Source organism: Grammomys surdaster, unplaced genomic scaffold (genome assembly GCF_004785775.1).
Source record: "Grammomys surdaster isolate TR1022 unplaced genomic scaffold, NIH_TR_1.0 125946, whole genome shotgun sequence".
Classification (NCBI taxonomy): domain Eukaryota; kingdom Metazoa; phylum Chordata; class Mammalia; order Rodentia; family Muridae; genus Grammomys; species Grammomys surdaster.
The window spans coordinates 2,714,573-2,725,359 of NW_021620768.1; positions in this window are offsets into that span (position 1 = coordinate 2,714,573).

The following is a 10,787-nucleotide window of genomic DNA, read 5'->3' on the forward strand; positions in this document are numbered from 1 at the left end:
TGAGGAGAAACCCAGGGCACCAGGGACCAGAGAGAAGTATCAATGGGAAGGCAGCCAGGATTCCCGACACAGGCCAGCATGGTCCCCACTATTTCTTTGGATCTGGAGCAGAGGCATATAAACAGTCCCAGCTACAGAAATGACCGAAACTCACAAGGTCTTGTCCTCCAGTGTAGGTAAAGTTTTGAGTCACCTATCTGGGAGGAACCCATGAGCAAAAGCCTTGAGTTGACAGTGCACCCAGTACAACCATAGCTTTTAACAAGGAGCCCTTAAGACAGCGCTTCTCAACCTGTGGGTCTCGATCCTTTGGAGGGCATCTCATATCAAATATACTACATATCAGATATTTACATTGTGATTTATAACAGTATCAAAGTTGCAGTTATGAAGTAGCAACGAAATGATTTTATGGTTTGGGGATCACCACAACATAAACTGTTTCAATTAAAGGGACTGTTTTAATTAAATCCTTAGGAAGGTTGAGAACCACTGCCTTAAGGGTACTCACTTCCTATAGACTGGTATGTTTATATCCCTTACCTCATTTTTTTAAAAAAAGTGGTTTATTTATTTTATGTGTATGCGTACACTGTAGCTGTCTTCAGACACATCAGAAGAGGGCATCTGATCCCATTACAGATGTTTGTGAGCCACCATGTGGTTGCTGGGAATTGAACTCAGGACCTCTGGAAGAGCAGCCAGTGCTCTTAACTGCTGAGCCATCTCTCCAGCCCCTGCCTGCCTTATCTCATTTTTGTCGGGAGCCAAACCCAGGAAACTACCTGCTGTTCTAAGAGAACCCAGGAAGTTCCCTGCTGTTCTAGAAAGCCTAGTAAGTACAAGGTTAAGAAAGGACGTTCACAGGTCTCAGGCTCCAGGAACTTAAAGAACGTCTGGCATTTCCTGGGAGCCTGTTATGACAATGGGATGGTCTAGGACTATAAGCATTCAATAGTGGGATAGCCCTAAGCAATGACCCTCACCCAAACTTACTGGTTTGCTGTGTCTTTATAACCTGCACCCAAAATGAATATTTCAGAGTTTGATCAGAACCCCAGACTTGCTCTCATTCCTTGTGTCTCTTGTCCCTTCATTCTTTCGCCCCCTTCCCTAAGGTCTCATAGAATCCCCGTGGGCCGGGGCACATTTTAAAGGTGAGCAAACAGATTCAGAGAGCTTGTAAAACCTACTCAGTGGGAACCATTACTTACTGAGATAGTGGGATTTTGCACCCAGCTGGAGGGTCCTGTTGTAAAGTCTACAATTGCCATAGGCCCTAGGACCTTCTTTGGGAGTCCACACCCTACCCTCATGCCTGGGCAGCCACTTCAAAGACCCTTAATTGAACCTAAGCACTGGCAGTTGAGAAAAGACACCTATACTCTTAGCTCAGGAGTCTGTTCTCTTAGGGTCTTGAGCTACTCTCCCTCATGGGCACAGTATAAGGGAGGCAGAAAGGGCTTTGGAAATGAGAGGACGTAGCATTTCTGGGAGAACGTAGTTCTTTGACTTTCCAACTTGGTCTGAGATGGGGGAGGACTGAATCCCATGGAGGAGACCAGCCAGTAATTGTGATGATCGGATAACAGTGGGACGAGCTCGGGGTAGGGGTTGGAGAGTAGACCTCACAGGGAAGACTGAGTCTCTGACTAGGGAGATGGGAAGGGCAACATTGATTGTTTTGATGGGTAAGAGGAACACATGCAAGGGGACTGCCTAAGAGGTTTTCATGAGGCTCAGAGCAAGAAATAAAGGCCAGGGAGAGCCAAGTTGTTTGCATGGTAGATAGAGGTGGCTGATTGGCTGATTCAGCCCTCCGAAGGCAAGGCATACTCTCATCAGTAAAACTGCCCGCACTCCAGCATTTTCTGCCTTTCTGTCCCTTCACCTCTCAATTCTGTACACTTGCTGGTGTCCCTTGTAATAGTGTTTAGTCTTTTATTTTCTTTTCTATTTTCCTTTAATTTATATGCATGGATACTTTGTGAGTTTGTGCACCGTGTGTATGCCAGGTAGGTGCCTGTTGAAGCCAGAAGAGGCCGTCAGATTCCCTGGAACTGGAGATGTGAGTCACCACATAGGTACTGGGAACTGAACCTGGGACCTCTAGAAGAGAAGCCATTGCTCTAACCACTGAGCCATTTCTCCAGCCCTGTGCTTAGATTTTTTTTCACCCCCCTCTGAAGATACGATTTGATTCTCCTTGTCTTTCAAAGCAACCTTTGAGAAAATTTCTTTTACAGGCACTTGACCTTCAACTCTGAAAATTCCTTTTTTTTTTTTTTTTAAGCTTCCTGGCACGGCGGGAACATTCTTTTTCTTCCCTGCAAAGGCCTTCATGGTTCCAGCCAGAAAAGAGGGCCTTGCTGACATTTTATTTCTGTGTTCATATTTGATGAAATCTCTGGGTAAATCTCTAGAAATAGAATGGAATGCCCCCAGTCTGATAGCAACCTTTTACTGAAACCCTGGGTGTAGTGGAACACTCCTGCAGACCCACGCAGGAGATAGAAGCAGGAGGGTTATGAGTTCAAGGTCAACCTTAGTTATGTAGTGAGTTCTTTTTTTTTTTTTTTTTTTTTTTTTTGAGATAGGTTCTTTCTATGACAGCTCTGGCTGTTTCAGAAGTTACTAACTAGACCAGGCTGGCTTGAACTCACAGATCCAGCTATCTCTGCCTCCTGAGCGCTGGGATTAAACCACATCTGGCTATGCTACCAGTCTTAAGAATTCAAGACTGGCTTGAGTTCTAAGCCAGTCTGGGCTCCTTCAGAGCCCAGTCTCAAAAAACAAATAACAAAATAGTCAGAACGTCTAGAAGATAAAAACCAAGCCTCCAAACCTGCAGACAACAGGTCACATGACCCTTTCACAGGGTCCCATATCAGATATCCTGCATATCAGATATTTCCATTACAATTCGTAACAGCAGCAAAATTACAGTTATGAAGCAGTCATGAAGATAATTTTATGGTTGAGGGTCACCACAACCTAAGGAACTGTATTATAGTGTCCCAGCGTTAGGAAGGTTGAAAACACTGCTCTAGATAGTGCTGTAAGATGAGACAAAGAAACTGACAGCATCTGGAGGCTGTGAGATGGCTCACTAGGTAAAGTGCTAGCTACCAAGGCTTGAGTTTGATCCCTAGAATCCACGTGGTGAGGAGAGGGAACTGGATTCCTAGCACTGTCCTCTGACCTCCACACTTGTGCTGTGGATGTATATGTGCCCCCAAATACATAAGGTAATAAATCTGACATAAAATTTAAAAAGGAATCGACAACATCTGGAAAACTTGATCATTTATGTAGAAAACTCAGTGGACTCTTAGGGGTTGGGGAGCTGGCTCTGCAACCCCAAGGACCTGAGTTGAGGTCCCCACCACTAGATATAGACTGGGTAAAGCATCTGGAGCACCAGTCCTGCTGCCTGGAAGCCACATTAAAGGTAGACGAGGGGACCAGCTCCACAGAGCTGTTCAGTGTGGCATATGTGTGGCCAACACATTTAAAGAATTACTTATTTACTGTGTCTGGGTGTTTTGCCTGCATGTGTGTCTGTGTATCTGGTACATGCAGTGCCACAGGAGGATGAAGACGGGCTGGGATCCCTGGAGTTACAGATGGTTGTGAGTCACCATATAGGTTCTGAATTGGACCTGTGTTCTTTGCAGGGGCGGCCAGTGCTTTTAACCACTGAGCCATCTCTCCAGCCTCTACTTTGTTTTCTCTCTTTTCTTTCCTTCCTTTACTTTTTTCTTTTTCCTTCCTTTTCCTTTTCCAACATAGTACTTTTATTAATTACTTGGGAATTTCACATCACGGACCCTGGCATGCTTACTCCCAATCCTCCCATGTCTGACCCCAATCCATTGTGACCTCTCCCTGCAAAAGAAAAAGAAGGAAAAGAAAAGAAAACCAAGTCCACTTTGTGTTGTCCGTATACTCACTGGAGCATGGACAGACTCCCGTGGCCAGTCCCTAAGGGAAGATGAATTCTTCTCCACCCACACCCCTGCCAGAAGCCATCAGTGTGGAGAGCCACACTCCAACATCCTTATCACAGTCTTTAAGACTTATTTATTTATGTATGTATATTGCACCCTATTTGCATGTATGCCTGCCTGTCAGAAAACAGCATCAGACAGAAGAGGGCATTGGATCCCTCTATAGATGGTTGTGAGGCACCATGTGGTTGCTGGGGATTGAACTCAGGACCTCTGGAGGAGCAGTCAGTGCTCTTAACCGCTGAGATTTCTCCAGCCTCCCTATCACAATTTTTAAGAGCTCTCTTCAATGACTTCCTTTTACAGGCTGTTACCTTTTTTTTGGGTGGGGGATGTCACAGAAGCCTTCTATGTTCCTCTGTCCCAAAGGTGTCTGCAGCCATCAAGAACACTACAAGAGCAGCTTCCTCGTCCTTCTCAGTCAGTGGGGACATGGATTCAGGGTTTCCTCGTGCTTTCTGGCAGTAGCGCAAACAGTCACATGATCTCTAGCATCATGCCGAGGACCTCCATTTGGTCTCCAGTGGCAGTACAGACTGTAGTCATCAACACAGCCCTCTGCCAAAGCACGGGCCACGGGCCAACGTGGCTTCTGGGAAAAGTATGAACCATGAAAGTCTGTTTTGTTTTTTAAAGATTTATTTATTTATTATGTATACAGCATTCTGCCTGCATATATGCCTACAGGCCAGAAGAGGGCACTAGATCTCATTATAGATGGTTATGAGCCACCATGTGGCTGCTGGGAATTGAATTTAGGACCTCTGGAAGAGCAGCCAGTGCTCTTAACCTCTGAGACATCTCTCTAACCCCTCCTTACTTTTTAAGACAGGCTAGCCTGTCAGTCTGGCTAGCCTGGAGCTTATGTAGACCAGGCTGGTCTCCAGCTTGTAGAGACCCTGCTGCCTGCTTCTGTCTCTTGAGTCCTGGAGTTAAAGGTATGCATCATCACACCCAGCAGCTAGACACATTGTACACATAATGACAGTGGAAAAATATAAGATGAAGAGCAATTGAGAAAGATACCTAAAATCAAATTCTGCCCACCCCTCTCCCCAACCCAGGCATAGAAAATAAGAAAGAAGTCACTAGAACTAGTAAATGAATTCTGAGGAAGTCAGGCAGAGGGTTGCCAGGTGTTTGAGGCCCACCTGAGCCATGGGATAAAATCCTCTCATAAACAAAATCAACTGGAGAACTGGCCAAGACAGCACGTGCCTATAGTCCTAGAACTTGGGCGCCGGAGGCAGGAAGATCTCTAGAGTAAGGCCAGCATAGGCTACACAGTAAGACCCCGTTTCAGAAACACATGTATTTACATTTTATATTAATGTACAACAGAAAATTCAAATATATCATTGAGATGGCTCTGAGGATAAAGGCTCTTGTCAGGCCTGATGACCCAAGTCCAAGTCCAAAGACTCATGTGACAGGAGAGAATAGACTGCCACCAGCTGTCCTCTGATCCCGTGTGCTCATGGACATACACATACATGAAAAAAAAAAGATGTAAATAGGACAGGGAAGAGATTTTCTGAACTCACCCATGAGAAAGAATGACATTCTGACATTCCTTCGTGTCTGTGCACGGACAGTGATGATGCTGGCAGAGAACCCATGACCTGGTTCCATCATCTGCTAACGTTATGTCCAGAGTCTAAGGACACCTTCACTTTTGTTCTTTGGAAAGCAACCCCATTTCTCTGCAGGGATGGGTTTGGATTTTTTTTTCCTTTCCTTTTTGAGATTCACATCCTGGCATTCTCTAAGGTAGAAAGAACAAGGGCGTGTACGAAGGGGAAACTGTTGGCTGCTCATCGTCACTAAGGCTTTAGTGAGTAAAGAGATGGACGTCTAAGAGGGCCTGGATTCTGTTCACTTTGGCTTTGGAGCTGTTCTTCAAATGCCTTTGAGCGCTCCATTTTGATTTGAAGACTTGGCTTCAGTAATGTTACACGCTCTCCTTTCCCTTCAGTGTTGGTTTGGGTTTTGGAAGCAAAAAAGTTTGGTGCTAAATTATGGTGAAAGGAGAAGCCGATGGGTGAACTTTTTGGCAATCTGGGATGTAACAAGAGTAAAACGTTCTCTACATTAGTCATTCCTAGGATCTTCTCCTTCCCCCACTTTCCTTCCCAACCCTTCATTTCTTTTTTTTTCTTTACTAGAGATCAAACCCAGGGCTCTGTACATGGCTAGCAGCATGCTTACCAATGATCTATACTCTACCCTTGTCATGTAGCAAAAGTTGGCTTTGAACTCTCCATCCGAAATCTTCTTGCATCTGTCTTGGAAGTGTTGGATTTACAACTATATTGACCATCATGTTGGGCTTAGAGAAGGATTTTTATTTATTTATTTATTTCTGAGACTAGGTCTAATGTAGCCCAGGCCCGAATCAAACTTCCTCCAATGGAGGCTGGCCTTGAACTCTCAACCTTCCTGCCCATACAGCACACATACTGGGATTACAGGCCTGTGCGCCATGCCTGGCATAAAGAGGCAATTAAAAAGTTATCTTTATCTCAGTGTGGTGGTACAGAGCTATAATCCCAGCACTCTGGAAAATAAGGGAGAAGAACACCATGGAATTGTTTAAAACTAGTCTGGATTACCAGTCAATTATCTAAATACAGCACAGCCACAGCCTTAGCTGCCACACCCATGCTTTCACCACGCCCACGTCTTCATGGTTGTTCTGCCTTCAGTGTCCTTCCCAGATGCTGTGGGTTTGGAACCAGTGACTTGAAGAGGGCAGGGATACCTCTTTTCATTTCCTAGCGCCCCACCACCCTGAGAACAATTAAGGCATGTTTTTATTAGCTTGTTTTCTTTTGAGTCTTTTGTCCTAGTACATCTCCACAAATGTTTGTGGAAATGGGAAAAGCCTGGGCAGTGGTGGCACTCACCTTTAGTCCCAACACTTCTCGGGAGGCAGAGGCAGGAGGATCGATGAGTTCCAGACCATCCTGGTCTACAGAAACCCTGTCAAACAAACAAACAAGCAAACAAACATCATCATCATCAACAACAACACAAACTAAAAAGAAAGGAAGAAAGAAAATGGAAAAAGTGAGTGTAGGAAACAATGGGGCTCTTAGGTGCATAGGAAGTTCTGGTGTTTGGAGCAACATCCGGCTGACTGGCTGTTTATAGTCAGCTCTTTGAAAAATAGCAAAAGCCCCAAAGCCCAGGCTTGTAGTATTTGGCCATGTCTACAGTAGAAATATTTTCAGTAAGCCTTCTGTCTATCTGTCTGCCTGTCTGTCTTAGTTTCTTGAGACAAGGTCTCTCTGTGTAGCCCTGGCAGTCCTGGAACTCACTCTGTAGACTAGGTTGGTCTGAGCTCAGAGAGATCCGCCTGCCTCTGTCTCCCAGTGCTGGGATTAAAGGCGTGTGCCACCACTGCCCAACCTCTTTCTTCAACAAATTGTTAATTACATTTATTTCTTTATTCTTGGGAGAGGAGTGTGTGGAGGCCAGATGACGACTTGTAGGAATTGATTCTTTCCTCCTTCTGTGTAGGTTTCAGGAATCCAATCAGGCTTGGTGGCTAGTGCCTTCCTTTTTTATTTTTGTGTTGCTGATGACTGAATCTGGGACTGTGTGCATGCTTGACAGTCCTCAGCTACCAATACCCCCTCTTCTTGTTTGTTTTTGTTTTTAAGAGGAAGGGAGAGAATGAGGAAGAGTCTTCACGTTACTCTAGTTACTCAGGCTGACTTTGAGCTCACTCTAGTCCAGTTAGGCCTTGAACTGGGGATCCATTTACCCACCTCAGCTACGAAGTAACTGGAATTATAGGTCTGTGGCACCAGGCACAGTTTACTGAGGGAAAATTTAAGCTCTCAATCTGATACCAACTGGCTATAAAATTTTCCTGAACCCTTGAAAATCTGCTCTAGCAAACAGCAGATGCCAGCTCCAGCTTGTTCAGTTCACCGCTATAAAACTCCGTTATCTGTTTCATGGGGTGACCCTTTTACTGTCTCCACTGCAGGGTGCATGTGTGTAACCCCCTGGGACCATCTGATGATTACTTTAACCCCCATTTTACAAAGTCTAGGGACCAAAGTCCAAGGTGGCAAAGCTCTCCTTTCTGTGCCTGGCTTTGGTGTCTGGCTGCAGTCTCCTGCTTAAACGGACACAGCACAGAGGATAGGAGAGGTGCTTCCCTCAGACTCAGGTCTCTGGTGTTGAGGGAGGACCCAAGGGTCCTGCGCTTGCCACCAACTCCTGTGCTCACTTAAGTGCCCGCAGCACTGGAACTGATAGTGACGCTGTGGTGACTGCTGACATTTGTCTTGTGCACTTGAGACTCAGAGTTTAGCAACTTTTCTTATATGGGATTAGTTGCTGTCACTTTCGTGACCTAATTCTGGATCTGAATATTCCCTTTTGTGTTCAGGCCAAGCTTCTGGGAGAGTCCTCCCTTTGCAGTTTAGGATTTAACCCTTTCCTTCCTGGGAGCACCCAGCCCAAGGCAGGTTCCTTCGGTGCTTAGTGACAGCTGTGAGGTGACTCTCTCTCGGCTGCCTGCTGCCTGCTCTGTCACTTTCTCTCCAGTCCAGCCTGGCTGTGAGGTCATTTAACACCCAGTTCCAAACCCCTTGCTCACAGGGGAGGAAACTGAAGCCCAGGATGGGAAGTGGCCTGTTTAAGAACAGGCTGGACTTAGTGACAATCCAGGACTTGGTCCAGGGCTCTTGACTCCTCACAGAGTCCTTCCACCATAATGGAATCACTGAAGGGACAAAAACCTTTGCCCTCTGTCTGAGGATGGCAGAGAAGGCCCATCCGGACGGAGCCTTCTGGTCCCTGGGAGCTGGGACCATCCTTGGAATTTTCCAGTTTTCCTACAGGAGACTAGGCCATTTGCCCACGCCACCTGTCCTGATTAAGCGAATCAAGTGGCACCAAGAAGAAGAGGTCACAGAGTCACTTCCCTGAAGGGAAGGAGCTTCTGCATTAGGGGCGACTGGCATGAGAGATAGGCACAACCTTGGACCTGCTGTTCTTCTGAGGTAGAGGCTAGGATGCCCGAGGTGGAGCCCCACCCTTTGCTATGGCTGCTGGCCATCTGGGTGTGGACAACGTCTGCTGAGTGGGGACATTCCCAGAAATGTCCGTCTGCCTCTAGTAAGCTTCCAGACACTTCCATATCAGAGCCAATGGCACTTCAAGTCTCCACAAGGGCTGGCTGGTCTTGCAGAAGGATTGGGAGGCCTTTGGGCAGCTGCCTCAGGTTGGCATTGTCCTAGTAGATCCTGGATGTTCCAGGAAATGCCTTATAAATCCTGTTGAGTATTGGCCAAGCAAGCCAGGCAGGGTGGTGAGCCAAGGCCTGGAGTCCTTTTGGCAGTCATTGTCAACACCTGTCCTCTCCTGGAGAGAACCAGAGAGAGAGAGAGGGGGGCTCAGAACTTTGCTGGCAGGGCTGATGGGGACACAGTGGGCACAGAAGACATTAAGATGGATGGCATACTTTACGTTTCACTGTGCATTTTTCCCCATATATACTGATAGCTACAATCCTGTTCCCATTTAAAACTGAAGAAATCAGTCCCACAGACAGGTAAAGTGACTTGGCTCGTGGTCCTGTGCAATTGGGCTGGATCCTCACTTGTTGGTACTTATGAGTGCTTGAGTAAACTCAGTTGCTTTACTGAGCCTTCAGTCCCACTTGTGAACTGGGGACAGTGCCACTTCTGGGGCATGTTGTGCAGGCCTGCTCTAAGCTTTGACTCCCTAAGACCAGTTTCCTTCTCCTTGAACTGTTCAGCTCGAAGGTTGGACCCAGACGTGAGTTTCTATTCCAGTTTAGGTTTTAAAAATACTTATCTATTTTTTATGTTTGTATATGCACGCCATGGTGTGTGTGTGTGTGTGTGTGTGTGTGCACGAGCACATGTGCGTGCTTATGTGTGTAAATCAGAAGACAACCTGGAGGAGAGATTCTCTCCTTCCACATCAGGTTCCTGGTGGCAAGTGCCTTAACCCACTGAACCTTCTCACTGGCCTCCAGTTTTCTTATTTTTCTTTAGAAAGCTTTTTTTTTTTTGCATGTGCCATCCCCCCTTGTATGTGTATGTGTGTGTGCATGGTGTATGTACATACCATCATACATTGTAGACATTAGAGGACAATTTGTGGGAGTCTGTTCTCTCTTTCTATAATGTGGGTCACGGGTTGTTAGGTTGACAGCAGGTGACTTCACCCACTGATCCATCTTGCCAGCTTCCTTTTTCTCCCTCCCCCTCTCACTTTTGTTTATTTATGCATATTTTTGAGATTTATTTTTAAAAATGTTATGTGTATGAGTGTTTTTTTTTTTTTTTTTTTTTTTTTTTTTGGAGACGGGGTTTCTCTGTATAGCCCGGGCTGTCCTGGAACTCACTCTGTAGACCAGGCTGGCCTCGAACTCAGAAATCCGCCTGCCTCTGCCTCCCGAGTGCTGGGATTAAAGGCGTGCGCCACCACCGCCCGGCTGTGTATGAGTGTTTTGCCTGCATATCTGTCTGTGTAACATGTGTGTGCAGTGCTGGAGGAGGCCAGAAGAGGGCATTAGATTCCATGGAGTTGCAGACGGCTGTGAGTTGGGTGCTGGGACTTGAACCTGAGACCTCTGAACAAGCAGTTGGTGCTCTTCACAACTGAGTCATCCCTCCAGTCTTTCCCATCCCCCTCTTTCTTTCTTTCTTTCTTTCTTTCTTTCTTTCTTTCTTTCTTTCTTTCTTCCCTTTTCTTCCCTTTTCTTCCCTTTTCTTCTTTCTTTCTTTC